The sequence below is a fragment of the Cervus canadensis genome, chromosome 32 (genome assembly GCF_019320065.1).
Source record: "Cervus canadensis isolate Bull #8, Minnesota chromosome 32, ASM1932006v1, whole genome shotgun sequence".
NCBI lineage: Eukaryota > Metazoa > Chordata > Mammalia > Artiodactyla > Cervidae > Cervus > Cervus canadensis.
This window is the reverse complement of record NC_057417.1, coordinates 27,580,174-27,592,566: the sequence shown is the minus strand read 5'-3', so window position 1 is coordinate 27,592,566 and position 12,393 is coordinate 27,580,174. Positions and strand designations below refer to the sequence as shown.

Below are 12,393 nucleotides of genomic sequence, written 5' to 3'. Positions count from 1 at the left end.
AGTGGAAGGGAGACATGGCAGAAGGGAAAGCCAGAGGAATTCCAAATGGGAGAAGGATTCAACTTGCCATTGCTGGCTCTGAGTGGGAGGGGCCCATGTGCAAGGGCCCAAGGGAAACAGCAAGGAATTGGATCCTACCAACTACCGGAATAACCTTCAAAGCGAAATTTCCCCAGAGCTCCCAGTAAGGAGTGTAGCCCTGCTGACACCTTGATTTTTAGCCCAGTGGGATCTTACTGGCCTTCTGACCTACAGAACTGTGAGATGATAAACGGGTGTGGTTTTTAGCTGCTCAGTTTGTGATAATTTTTTTACAGCAGCGATAAAAGCTAATCCAGGATGGTATTAATAACAGGTAACTCATGCAGTGCATCAAGAAGCCCAGTGGAACCCAGACAGGCCACCCTTTTAAACCTACAGGAACACTTGTTATTTCATCCGTGCTTTCTGTGGCCATAGAGAGAACTTTGGATTTCCACACTTGGCGCTTATTCACAGACATTTTCTCCTGGAAAAACAATTCAGCAGCCTGTTCAAAACATTCTTTCCTGCTGGGCCATAGAGTTCTCTGGTGCAGTTCCAAGTTTGAAGATCATAGGTGTAAGTTATTTAACCTTAAAAAATTTTTTTGTTTTTTATCAAGTAAGTGCTGTGCTGTCTATTTAAAAAAAAAAAAAAAGGCAGGTGGGAAATCCCGGAGTTACTATAGGATCCTGATGGTGTCTGCACTTGAGGGAACTGACTCAAAGTCAGGAAGCACAGGCGGGAATAAATGCAGGGCTTCCCTCAGGGTGGGCCTGCCCTGTCCTGAGACTTACTCAGGTTCACTGGTGGTCTGGAATGTTCCTGAAACCCTGGGCTTAGTCCCCGATGGATCAGCAGGTAAAGAGTCCGCCTGCAGTGTAGGAGACCCGGGTTTTGATACCTGGGTCAGGAAGATCCCCTGGAGGAGGAAATGGCAACCCACTCCAGTATTCTTGCCTGGGAAATCCCATGAACAGAGGAGCCTGGCGGGCTACAGTCCAAGGGGTTGCAAAGAGTCAGACATGACTGAGCGCAGGGCCCATTGTAGCAAAGTTAATTTCTTCATTTTGATGATTTTTCCTAGGGTTATATAAGATGTTAGTTAATATAAGGGGAAGCCAGGCAAAGATGTACGGGAACTCTGTACTATTTTTGCAATTCTTCTGAAAGTCTAAAATTATCTCAAACTAAAATGTTAAAAAAAAAAAAGAATGGCATGTTGCTTGGCAAATGTTAGTCAGGGCTGAGTAAATGTGCATTCCACTGCTCCCTTGGGTCATCATGGGGACCCTGGAGACCCCACAGACGGAGGGATGGGATGGTGGGGTCTGAGGAGGGAAAGCGTGGAGAGTCTAGGCTGCATCAGGGGAGCGAGCAGGGCGGGGTGCCTTCTCCAAAGAAGACCTGCTCTGAGCTCCCCCGCCAGCAGGTCTCCGAGGGAGAAATGGCCATGGGGGACCTTGTCTGTGGTCCCACAGAGGCACTGCTGCCAGCCTCCACCTGCTGCAGTCAGACAAGCTTAGCTCCCGTTCCAGTTTGGTTACTTATCATGGGAAGGGGGCGAAGCTTGGGAAAGCTCCCAGTACATGGGATAATGTGCTGACATCTGGGCTCAGTGAGGGATTTGAATGAGAGGGCCCAGAGCAGTAGCCAATGCCAGTGGTGGCTTCCCCTCCCGTGAAACCTTCTTGATTGGCCCGCATGGAAGTGCCCATCACTCTGCAGGTCCCCTGAAGCAGTTGCTTTGTGTCCCTCCAAGGACCCTCTCTAGGGATGCCCTTCTGAGTCTCGTGGTTTGTATGTCTTGTTGACCGCATGACTTAGAGCTTTTGTAAACCATAGGGTTTGCCTGTAGGGAGATGCACAAATCAGTGGGTGAGCGAGTGAATGAATGAGTGAACAAGTGAGTAAATGAATGAGTGAAGCAGTGAATGAGTGAAATGGGTGAGTGAATGAGTGAGTAAATTGTTGAGTGAGTGAATGAGTAAACAGATTTCCCTTCTGCCCTTCTGAAAGAGGACAGTATTTACTATATATGATTATTGGCCCAAATGCTTGCCTAGTGTCAGGCTGTTCTCTGGGATGACCCTGGGAGTGTTCAGACCAAGCACCCTTTTATTAGGCTTTTTCTCCCTCTCTCTTGGGTGCCAGTCACCTTTCCAGAAAAAGCAGGCAACTCCGATCTCACAGTGTTTGAGCATCTCCGGCTCTGACGCTGTTTGTCAGTGCTTCGGAATTCTCCAGGCCTCTCTCCTTGTTGCTGAGAACTTTTTGCCACAGGAAATCAGGCTCATTTTAAGGGCCAAACAGTCACTAAATATAGCCTCCTGGCATAGATATTTAAAGAGCTGTGTTGATGATGTTATGTCTGAACAAAGAAGAAGGAGAAAATAACTTTTCTTTTCTTGATAGAAAAGTGAAGTTATACCAGATTTTCTGTGGGTCTGCAGGGAGCCGAGGGCCCTGGGTGGTGTCAGTGTCTTAATTATGGAATCACCAGCTTAGGGCTTGGGCTTTAGATTTCTGTAGCCAGCCAGTCATTTCTTGATAATTCCTTCTCATCTCCGTTTAAAAATACCTCCTGCCCTGGTAAATTACCTCGGACAAGTGTGACCTCTCTGCCAAGCCCAGGCTCAGGGAGGGGGCAGTGCATAGGGAGGTGTAAGAGATGCTCTGCCCACCCGTCCCCCACCCAGGACTGCAGGGGGCCTAAGTGGAGAGCCCACCCAAGTGCTTGCTGACCAGAAGCAGGTGACAGAAGTGGGAGGAGTGGGATGGGGCCCTGGGATCTTTACTTGGTGAAAAGCAGAGTTCATAGAACAGTTCCTGCCTCAGAGGAAGGTCTGGACTGAAATTCCACTCACACTGGTTGGGTCCCGATGGCGTTGGGGTGGGGCTTCCATGGGGGCTGACTGCATCCCACCTCTTCTTTCCTCTGGCTTCCACCTCGGGCTCGTCGGGTGGTCAGGATAACGTCAAGAGTATAAAGCTTCAGCAGTGATGCTGTGTTTTTTTGTTTGGTTTGGTTTTGCAAATGTTCCTTTTGGAATATATAAACAGAACTATTCTGGGAAGTTCTTCTGAACTTACACCTCTTTCTGTAAGAAGCTCTGTGCAGTGGACTCTCATAGTCTTTATATGTGTGAAGATGTCTGTATTTCACCATCCTTTCCCCCCATCCTGTTATAACCAAGATTTTATCAGTGCATACCTGTTTGGTGGTCAGTACGCAGATATCAGTTCCTAAGCTAGTATTAAAAAAGCCTACACAATGGAGCTACCAAACTGCCAAAGAATTACTCAGCCTCTGTTCCAGCTTAAAATTTAGAAACTCTTTATCCGTAAGTAGAGGACACCAGAGCTCAGAATCTTCAAATATTGCTAACTTGTAAGCCTTTTGTGAGGAATGTCCCGATAACACAGGATATGATGTCTTACACATTCTATCCACAGCAAATTATCAGGTTTGGGGAAATTCTGGACCACTTGCATGATATTGCCACAGAGTGTCTGCAGTTCTGATAAGGAGATAAAAAGACCATATAGAAGACACAGAGGTGAGATAGTAGGGAAAAACACAATTATGAAAAATGGATCATTTAAATGACTGTCATCTGGGCTGTGTATATTTCAGGGGATTTGTATAATGCCCTTCACAGTTTATGGAATGTTAAGTTTACATCTAACAAACCTCCCAACATTCCACTAATTTCTGGTCTTGCTGAAATTAAACAGCACACAACTTTTACCTCTTAAAAAGGCAGTTGTACTTTTGTATTTAAAGATGTATTCAGGACTTTCTCAGTGGTCTAGTGGCTGAGACTCTGTGCTGCCAATGCAGGGGGCCTGGGTTTGAACTCTGGTCAGGAAACTAGACCCTACATGCCACAACTACTAAGAGTTTGCATACTGCAACTAAAAAGATCCAGCTGCAGTGAAGATCAAAACTTCATGCTGCAACTAAGACCCAGTACAGCCAAATAAATAAATATGAAAGAAAGATGTATTCAAACATGGGATATGGTGGGATTCCAAGCTTCTTAAAAATATGTTTCTAGAATTCCAGAAAACTTGCCATTTCTACAATAGTTACACAGCTTGCTTCTTGGAGTTGTAGGAGAAAGGTTTGTAAGAACCACCACTAAGACCAATCTAAGACTGCCTAGTTTCCCACCACTTTGGAGCCTGAAATATCTTCATTTTTAGATTCTGGCTCTGCTGTTAAGTCTCCTTTAGTCTCTACTTGATGATCCTCCTCTGCCCATTTTCTTTTTTTTCTCACCCCCCTCCTCTGCCCATTTTCATTTGCTTCCTTTTCCTATTTTGCTGAGACTTTTTTAGCCAGAAGATTTATCCTTTCCTATAGCTTTTTTTTTTTTTTTTGCCTAACATTCCATTTTTTTCCAAGGCCAGATTAGGTGACTATTTGCTGATATTTTGGGCATTTCTCTTTAGTGCCCATTCAGCAGAATTGGCTTTTGTTCTTGCTATCTTGGCTGCAAGTCGTGACTGTGGACACAGTGGGGCAGGGGTGCAGTGCCAGATACCTGTGGGTACTGTGGAGAGACATTCCCAAAGCCAGCAGCCTGATCATTCCTCCTCTTGCTACCTGAGCTGCTGGGATGTAAGATGGAAGTGGAATAACAGATGGAACAGGATTAGATTAGTTATTTTTCTTCAATGCTCTGAAGCTGCTATTCTGTTGTCTTCAGACAGTTAATCTAATTGTCAATCCCTTGTGGATAATCTGCCTTTTCTCTCTGACAGTTTTCAAGATTCTTTCTTTTCTTTTAATGTGGTGCACTCTGTACACTGGTGTTTTACTTTATTGTTCTTGGGACTTGTGTTAGCTTTTACTCTAATTCTGGAAGTCTTAGCCATTATCTCTGGGAGATTTTTGCCTCTGACTTTTTCCCTTTATTCTCCCCTTTGCAACTCTTATTAAATGCATTGTGGAACTTATTGTTCTGCTTGCCATTTTATTTCATCTCTTTTGTATTTCCTGTCTATTTTTCTGTTTTCACTCCAGGTGATTTCCTCAGTTTCATCTTCCCATTCACTAACTCTCTCTTCAGTTGTGTTTAAACATACCCTGATTTCTAGAATTTCTATTTAATTCTTTTTTTTTTTAAACATATATTTTATTTCTTTATTTAGGCTATTTTATTTATTTATCTAGCCAGCTCTCAGTTGTGGCATGTGGGATCTAGTTCCCTAATCAGGGATCGAACCTATGCCCCCTGCATTATGAGTACAGAGTCTTATCCACTGGGCCACCAGGGAAGTCCCTAGTTCTTTTTAAAATTCACTTGCTTGGGGCTTCCCTGGTGGTCCAGTGGTTTAGACTCTGTGCTGCCAATGTGGGGGCCCAAGTTCAATCCCTGGTCAGGGAACTAGATCCTTCATGCCAAAACTAAAGATCCTGCATACTGCAGTGAAGATCTCCCATGCAGCAGTGAAGGTCCTGAGTGCTGCAACTAAGACCCAAGACAGCCAAATAAATAAGTAAATATTAAAAAACTACAACCACAGACTCACTTTCTACAGTGTCTTATTTTTGCTTTGTGGCTTCTATCCCTTTGTTTATCTTGTTTTGAGCATTCTTCAGTTCCCTTTTCGGGGGACTGTTATTTATAGTTTCTGAAGTATTTCACTCTGTTGAATCTGCCCTTTGCATAGCATTTGATTTCTCTGTATCTTTTGTCATTTTTGTCCTTGAGATCATCTTTGGTAGTGATTATAGCCCATGGGGTCCTGCATATGCCTTGGATTAGGGAGGCATCTGTTGGGACAGTTTTATGGTTATTTCTGCTAGGCACCATGGGGTCACTGGTTCCCAGTCAAGCTTTACTTGGTTTTCCAGGACTGGGCTTCCACACGTGTGAGTAGTAGGGGACCTTGGCACACCCTTGCAGCCCAAGCCAGAGACTCTGGCTTCTCTCTAGTCTCCACCCAAGGTTTGGGGCTGCAGCTTGGACCGGGAGTTCGGTTTTAATGTGATGTTTTTTCTTAGTTTATCTACATATTGTGTGGGAGAGGTTGTATGTGTGATAGCTCAGTCTGCTCTCTCTACCTGAGTCTTAGTTCCCTTTTATTTGTCTTCTGCCGTATAGCCAGAGAATTACAAACAAACAAAAACATGGGGACTTCCCTGGTGGTCCAGTGGTTAAGACTTCACCTTCCGGTACAGGAGCTGCAGGTTCAGTCATCCGTCGGGGAGCTAAGACCTCACGTGCCTCTTCAGAATTCTCTTCAGAGTTCCCACCTGGAATTTCCCAGAAAGGAACACTGGAGGTAGAATCAAAGATCAGTGGCCCAGGGACTTCCCTGGTGGCCCACTGGTTAAGATTCCATGCTTCCACTGCAGGGGGCATGGGTTCGATCCCTGGTCGGAGAGCTAAGATCCTGCAAGCCTGATGTGGCCAAAAAAAAAAAAAAAGTCAGTGTCCCAGTTTTGGCTGCAAGTCACACTCCCTGTATGATCTTGGGCGAGTTACCATCTCTATAAAGTGAGGACCACTGTACCAGTTAGCGTGAGTAAAATGTATAAGAATAAAATGTGAACACTGACACAGCTCTGGGAGGGTCAGTGCAATCATTCTCATTTAGGGGTAAAAGTTTGCATATTTCAGTGAAGGGCTACGTGGGTGCTCCAGGGTCGTGAAGCCCTGTGAGAAGCCCTTTTCTCACCCTCTTTTTGTTGATGTCCTTCATGCATCATTTTTTGTCTCTGCTGGGGGTGTATAGGTGGCAAGCATCATGTCTGTCAGCCAATAAATTTATTTTTGAGGGCCTGCTCTATGTGACAGGTATAAAAACTGGCTTCTGCCCTTGTGGAGGCTCTGCCTGGTTCCTGGAGGGGCAGGGGCCCTGTCCTCTTTGGCTGGTTCTACAGAGTTCCATCAGGGTTTTGACTGCGTGGGTTAGCTGCAATGCCTGCCAAGAAGATCTGCCCAGCAGCCTTCATCACTCAGCAGATAAGGTTTCCTAAGCGCTTGCAGTGCCAGGCACCAGGAGTCAGGCATGAATCAGACTTGATTGCTGAGTTCAAGCTGCTCCTAGACCCCAGGAAGAACGGCGGGGGAAGCTGAATGGTCACTGCAGTCCGCTAGCCACAAAAGCAGAGGATGCTGGAAAGGGTGGGAAGAGCCCAGCGAGGCAGGATTAACTGAAGTTGCTTATTAAAGAGCCCAACATGCTTCTAAACCCGCCAGCCTGGGAGAAGAGTAGATAGTCCTGTGCAGACTGAAGGAGCCAGGAGCCCTCGGGGGCGGGTGGGCCTGGAGGAAGGCTCTGGAAAACCCGGGTGGGGTAGCTGAGGGGAAGAGGGCGGAGGAAAGCGTGAGTGAACATGGACTACTGCAGGCAGAGACCGCAGACTGGCGGCCCAAGGGCTGCATTCTTTTGTGGGCTTGTTTTATTTGGCCTGCACGGTGATTTTTTTTTTTTTTTTTTTAATGGAACTCAGCGTCTTTACACAGAGAATACACTCTTTCCTTTACCACCATTCTTACCGTTCCTCATTTTCATCACTGGCCTGTCTGAACACATTTATGGGATGAGCCTCGACCCCTGCCCTGCCCTGGTCACTGAAGACCCAGAAGAATCAATGGAAAAGAGTCTCCGTAGAAGGAATACAAGTGTTGGGAGTGAGATTATAAAAATCAACAATATATTGTCCTAAATGTCAGCAGCCAGCTTGAAACTGTACCATGAAACAGATCTAGTCAGCGCAGCAGCCAGACCATAAATACCTTTGGAAGAATCTGTGAGGGACTTCCTTGCTCCCAGTGCAGAGGCCCATGCTCCATCCCTGGTCAGGGAGCTGATCCCACATGCCTTAACTAAGCATCCTGAATGCTGCAGCTAAAACCCGACATGACCAAGTAAGTGTTTTTTAATAAGAGATCCTGTGAAATCTCTACTCTTTCACTTACATTTACTGAGTGTCTGTTGTGTATTTTATTTTAAGTTTAAAATTTTACTTAGTTTTTGAAGAGATAATATATGTACTTGGTTAAAAAAAAAAAGCAAAAAGGCTCCTTCCTGGTCCTGTCCCCCTATTGTCGTGTCCCTGCTCAACTTCAAGAGAAACAACCGCTCACTGACTCCTTTCTGCGTCCATTCAAATATTTTATTTTCGTATATAAGCAAATATACATATAGTGGAATATTACCGTCTTCCCCACTATTAATACAAATGATAGTTCAGAATCTTGCTATTTCAGGAACTTCCCTGGTGGTCCACTGGCTAAGACTCCATGTTCCCGGTGCAGGGGGCCTTGGTTCAATCCCTCGTCAGCAAACGAGATCCCACATGCCACAGTTAAGAGTTTGTATTAGTTTAGTTAAGTTAAAGTCGCTCAGTCATGGCTGACTCTCTGTGACCCCATAGACTGTAGCCCTCCAGGGGATCTTCCCAACCCAGGGATTGAACCCAGGTCTCCTGCACTGCAGGCAGATTCTGTACCGTCTGAGACACCAGGGAAGCCCAAGAGTACTGAAGTGGGTAGCCTGTCCCTTCTCCAGGGTGTCTTCCAGACCCAGGAATCAAACCAGGGTCTCTTGCATTGCAGACGGATTCTTCACCAACTGAACCACTAGGGAAGCCCAAGAGTTTGCATGCTGCAAGAAAAAGATCCTGCATGCCCCAACTAAAAAGATCTAATATGCTGCAACTAAGATATATGTGTATTTTTAAAGAATCTTGTTCACTGAATCAACCATCTTGGCAATCTTTATATGTCAGCAGATAAAAGGTTTCCTTGTTCTTTTGCCCAGTATCAATAAAAATACTGATTTGAGATAAGACAATGGACTCCAGAATAAAACTGCTTGGATTTGAACCTGGTTCTGTCTCTTTGACCTATGACCTAATTGTCTCTCTATGCCGTACTTTTTTTCCCATGTGTAAGTGGAAATGATAGGTACCAACTCATGCTGATGCAAGAATTTAGTGAGATGATGCTTATAAAAGGACTTAGAATAATGCCTGGCATTGAGTGAACCCCCAAAATATCAGCTGCTTTGCTTATTCTTCTTAAAGTGATTAATACTATACACACAAGGTAAGGTAAAGGAATAAGGAGTGACTTGGGGGGTGGTATTTGAGATAGAGGGGTCCTGATGAAGATGATAAGACTTTACTGAGAGATAGAAAGCAGATGAGTTAATGGAGACATGTACTTTGTTTCTAGATGGAAACTATGGAATTTGTAGAGATGTCAGCTCTTCCTAGTATAGTTGATATTTGTCCTATTTGTAACCAAAGGGCTCAATGGTAAAGAATCGGCCAGCCAATGCAAGAGATGCGGGTTCAATCTCTGGATGGGAAAGATCCTCTGAAGGAGGAAATGACAACCCACTCCAGTATTCTTGCCCAACTCCCATAGACAGAGGATCCTGGAGGGCTACAAAGGGTAGTAAAGTAGACTTGGCCTGTTGACTGAGCGACTAAGCATGTGTTTGTAACCAAAACCCCAGTAGAATTTATTTTGGAACCTAAGTTTTTCCAAAATTTATCAGGAAGTATAAATGAGAAGAATGTTAAAATTTTGAAAAAGATTGTGGTGGGGAGAAACTTTCCTTATAAAATACCAAAACACATTTTAATGATTAAAACAGTGAACTTACTCATTTAAGAATAAGTAGATTGGGAAAAAAAAAAAAAGAGTAAGTAGATTGTGACTTCTCTGGCGGTCCAGTGGATAAGACTCTGTGCTCCCAAGGCCGGGTCCCCGGGTTCCATCCCTGGTCAAGGAACTAGATCCCACATACTGCAACTAAAGAACCCACATACTGCAACGAAGAAAGGTCCTGCATGCCACAGCTAAGCCCCAGTGCAGCCAAATAAATATTTTTTCAAGCAAAGGAAGTACAGATCAGTAGAATAAATAAATAGGGTAAATAGTCCAGAAACATACTTTATACACATGTAAATTAATTATATGTCAAAGGTGACCTCACACATCAATAGGAAAGGGAAGATTACTTGATAAATTAGGTTTGGTTAGCTATTGGGAAGAAGTGGATGTTTTCAGTTCTCACCTCAAGGTGCACACCTGTATAAATTCCAGACAGATAAAATGGTTAAATTTGAGGCGGAAGAAAATCAAACCTTTAGAAAAACACTTGGAGAAGGTCGAAGGAAGTTTGGAGGGAGTAGAGGAACTTTAAGTTGTAAAGCCATCAGAAATATCACAGTGAGGATGGGAGCGGAGTCTAGGGGAGAATGGATACATGTGTATGTCTGACTGAATCCCTTCTTTGTTCACCTGAAGCTATCACAACATTGTTAGCTAGCTGTATTCCTATACAAAATAAAAAGTTTTTTTTTAACAAAAGTCACAAGGAAAACAACGTGAATTTATATGATCACAAGAAGTTAAGGGTTCTGTTTAGTTTTCCAGGTTGGCTGTTATAAAGTGCCATATATCAGGTGGCTTAAAAACAACAGAAATTTATTTTCCCACTGTTCTAGAGGCTGGAAGTCTCAAATCAAGCTGTTGGTAAGGCCATGCTCCCTTTGAAACCTACAGGAAGAAATCCTTCCTTGCCTCCGATCAATAGTTTCTGGTGTTCGCTGGCACTCTGTGTTATTCTGTGGTTTGTAGGCGCATCGCCGCGACCTCTGTCACACAGGTGTCTCCTTGTGGGTCTCTGCATCTCTCTCCTTATAAGGACACTAGTCATCTTGGGTTAAGGACCCGCCCTTAACCAGTGTGATCTCATCTCGACTGAGCAACAACCCTTTTTCCATACAAGGTCCCATTTTGAGTTACTGGGGTTTAAGACCTCGACACAGCTCTTTGAAGGGCTGTCATTTTATCACTGGCTTGGTGCGTCAGGGCACAGCAGGGAACTTCAGCTAAAGTAGTGGAGTGGCCTTCATCTCTCAAGACTTATTACAATACTAGTGAAAACAAGAATGATAAAGGCCCACCAAGACAAAGGATGAGAAAGGGATCACTAGCCAATGAGATACTTAACACAGTTTAGGAAGAATGGGAGAGATGATAACAAGAGGAGTGCAAATGTGTTCTGCTGTGCCTGTGCCCTTGAACTTGGAGGCATCATGGCGGGGATGGGGGTTGCGGGGAGGCAGGACTGAAGTCAGAAGATGTCTGTCTGTAAGAACTGACACTCCCCCTCCAACACTGCATTCCAGGAGGCAGGCCTGTATCCTGCAGCAGTGGACCGGGTGGGAGAAACTGACCCAGGAGAGATCCTCACTCAGAAACACCATGCTGGGAATTCGCTGGTGGTCCGTGGGTTAGGACTTGGCACTTCCACTGCAGGGAGCACAGGTTCAGTTCCTGGTCGAGGAACAAAGATCCTGCAAGCCCACTGCACAGCTGAAAACAACAAGAACAAACAAACAAAAACAGAAAACCTCCACTTGGCAGAGGGTGCTAAGAACAAGGGATTATCCTGGAAGCACTGCTCCATCCAGATGAGTCAAGGGCATCCACCTCCCGGGCGGGGGATCAAAAGATGCTTCTCTGGAGAAATTCAAGTCCTTAGAGCAAACCCCTCCATCACCTGATCTCTGGGAGGCCCAGAGATAGCCTGGCTCCCTGTCCACCTGCCCTAAAACAAAATTTGCCAGTTGATACATTCCACCGTCTGGCACTTCCACATGGACCTTTCAACTAACTTTTTAGAGCCTCTCGGCTAATACAACAGCTAATCAACGTTTAGCAGAAGGTAAGGAAAGGCAAGTCCCAGCACAAACAAAAGAAGAGTATTAAATTGGGTACTAAAAGCAGAAACACACACACACACACACATAAAAGAAGAGTCAGGAAAGAGCAGCTTACAAAAAGACAATGCCAGCTCGGAGGAAATCTGCAGAAACTTCCAAGTAGTATTCCCATAGAGTTCAAGAGGGCCATGAACTCAAATTTCATTAGAAGGTAGAGGAGATAAAGGCGAACAAATCTCTCACAAAGTAGCAAAATAGGACAAAGAGTTGAAAAGCACAGAGAACAGATGAGAGTCATGGAGCATCAATCCAGAAGTTTCAATATAAATATATTTAGGGACTTCCTTGCTGGTCCAGGGGCTACGACTCCGCACTCCCAACAAGAGGGACTCAGGTTCAACCCCTGGTCCGGGAACTAGATCCCATATGCCGCAGCTAAAGCTCCTGTGGGTCGCAACTAAGACCCAGCACGGCCATATAAATAAATATTGAGAAAAAAAACTGGTGGTCCTGGTGGTCCAGTGGTTAAGAATCTGCCTGCCAATGCAGGGGACGCGGGTTTGATCCCTGGTCTGTGAAAATTCCACATGCCACGGAGCAACTAAAGCCCATCTGCTCCAGAGCCCACCAGCCACAACTAGAGAGCTGCAGACAAATACACATTG

At 44.9% G+C, this 12,393-nt stretch overlaps 1 protein-coding gene and 1 non-coding gene across 3 annotated transcripts in view; one reads left to right on the top strand and one right to left on the bottom strand.

Moving 5' to 3' along the window:
* Positions 1 to 12,393, top strand: part of HIP1 (huntingtin interacting protein 1) — a 135,313-nt gene that overhangs the window by 13,549 nt on the left and 109,371 nt on the right. The gene's annotated exons all lie outside the window — the stretch shown is intronic.
* Positions 5,235 to 5,307, bottom strand: TRNAM-CAU. Its single transcript has one exon. It is a non-coding gene; the product is annotated as a tRNA-Met (tRNA).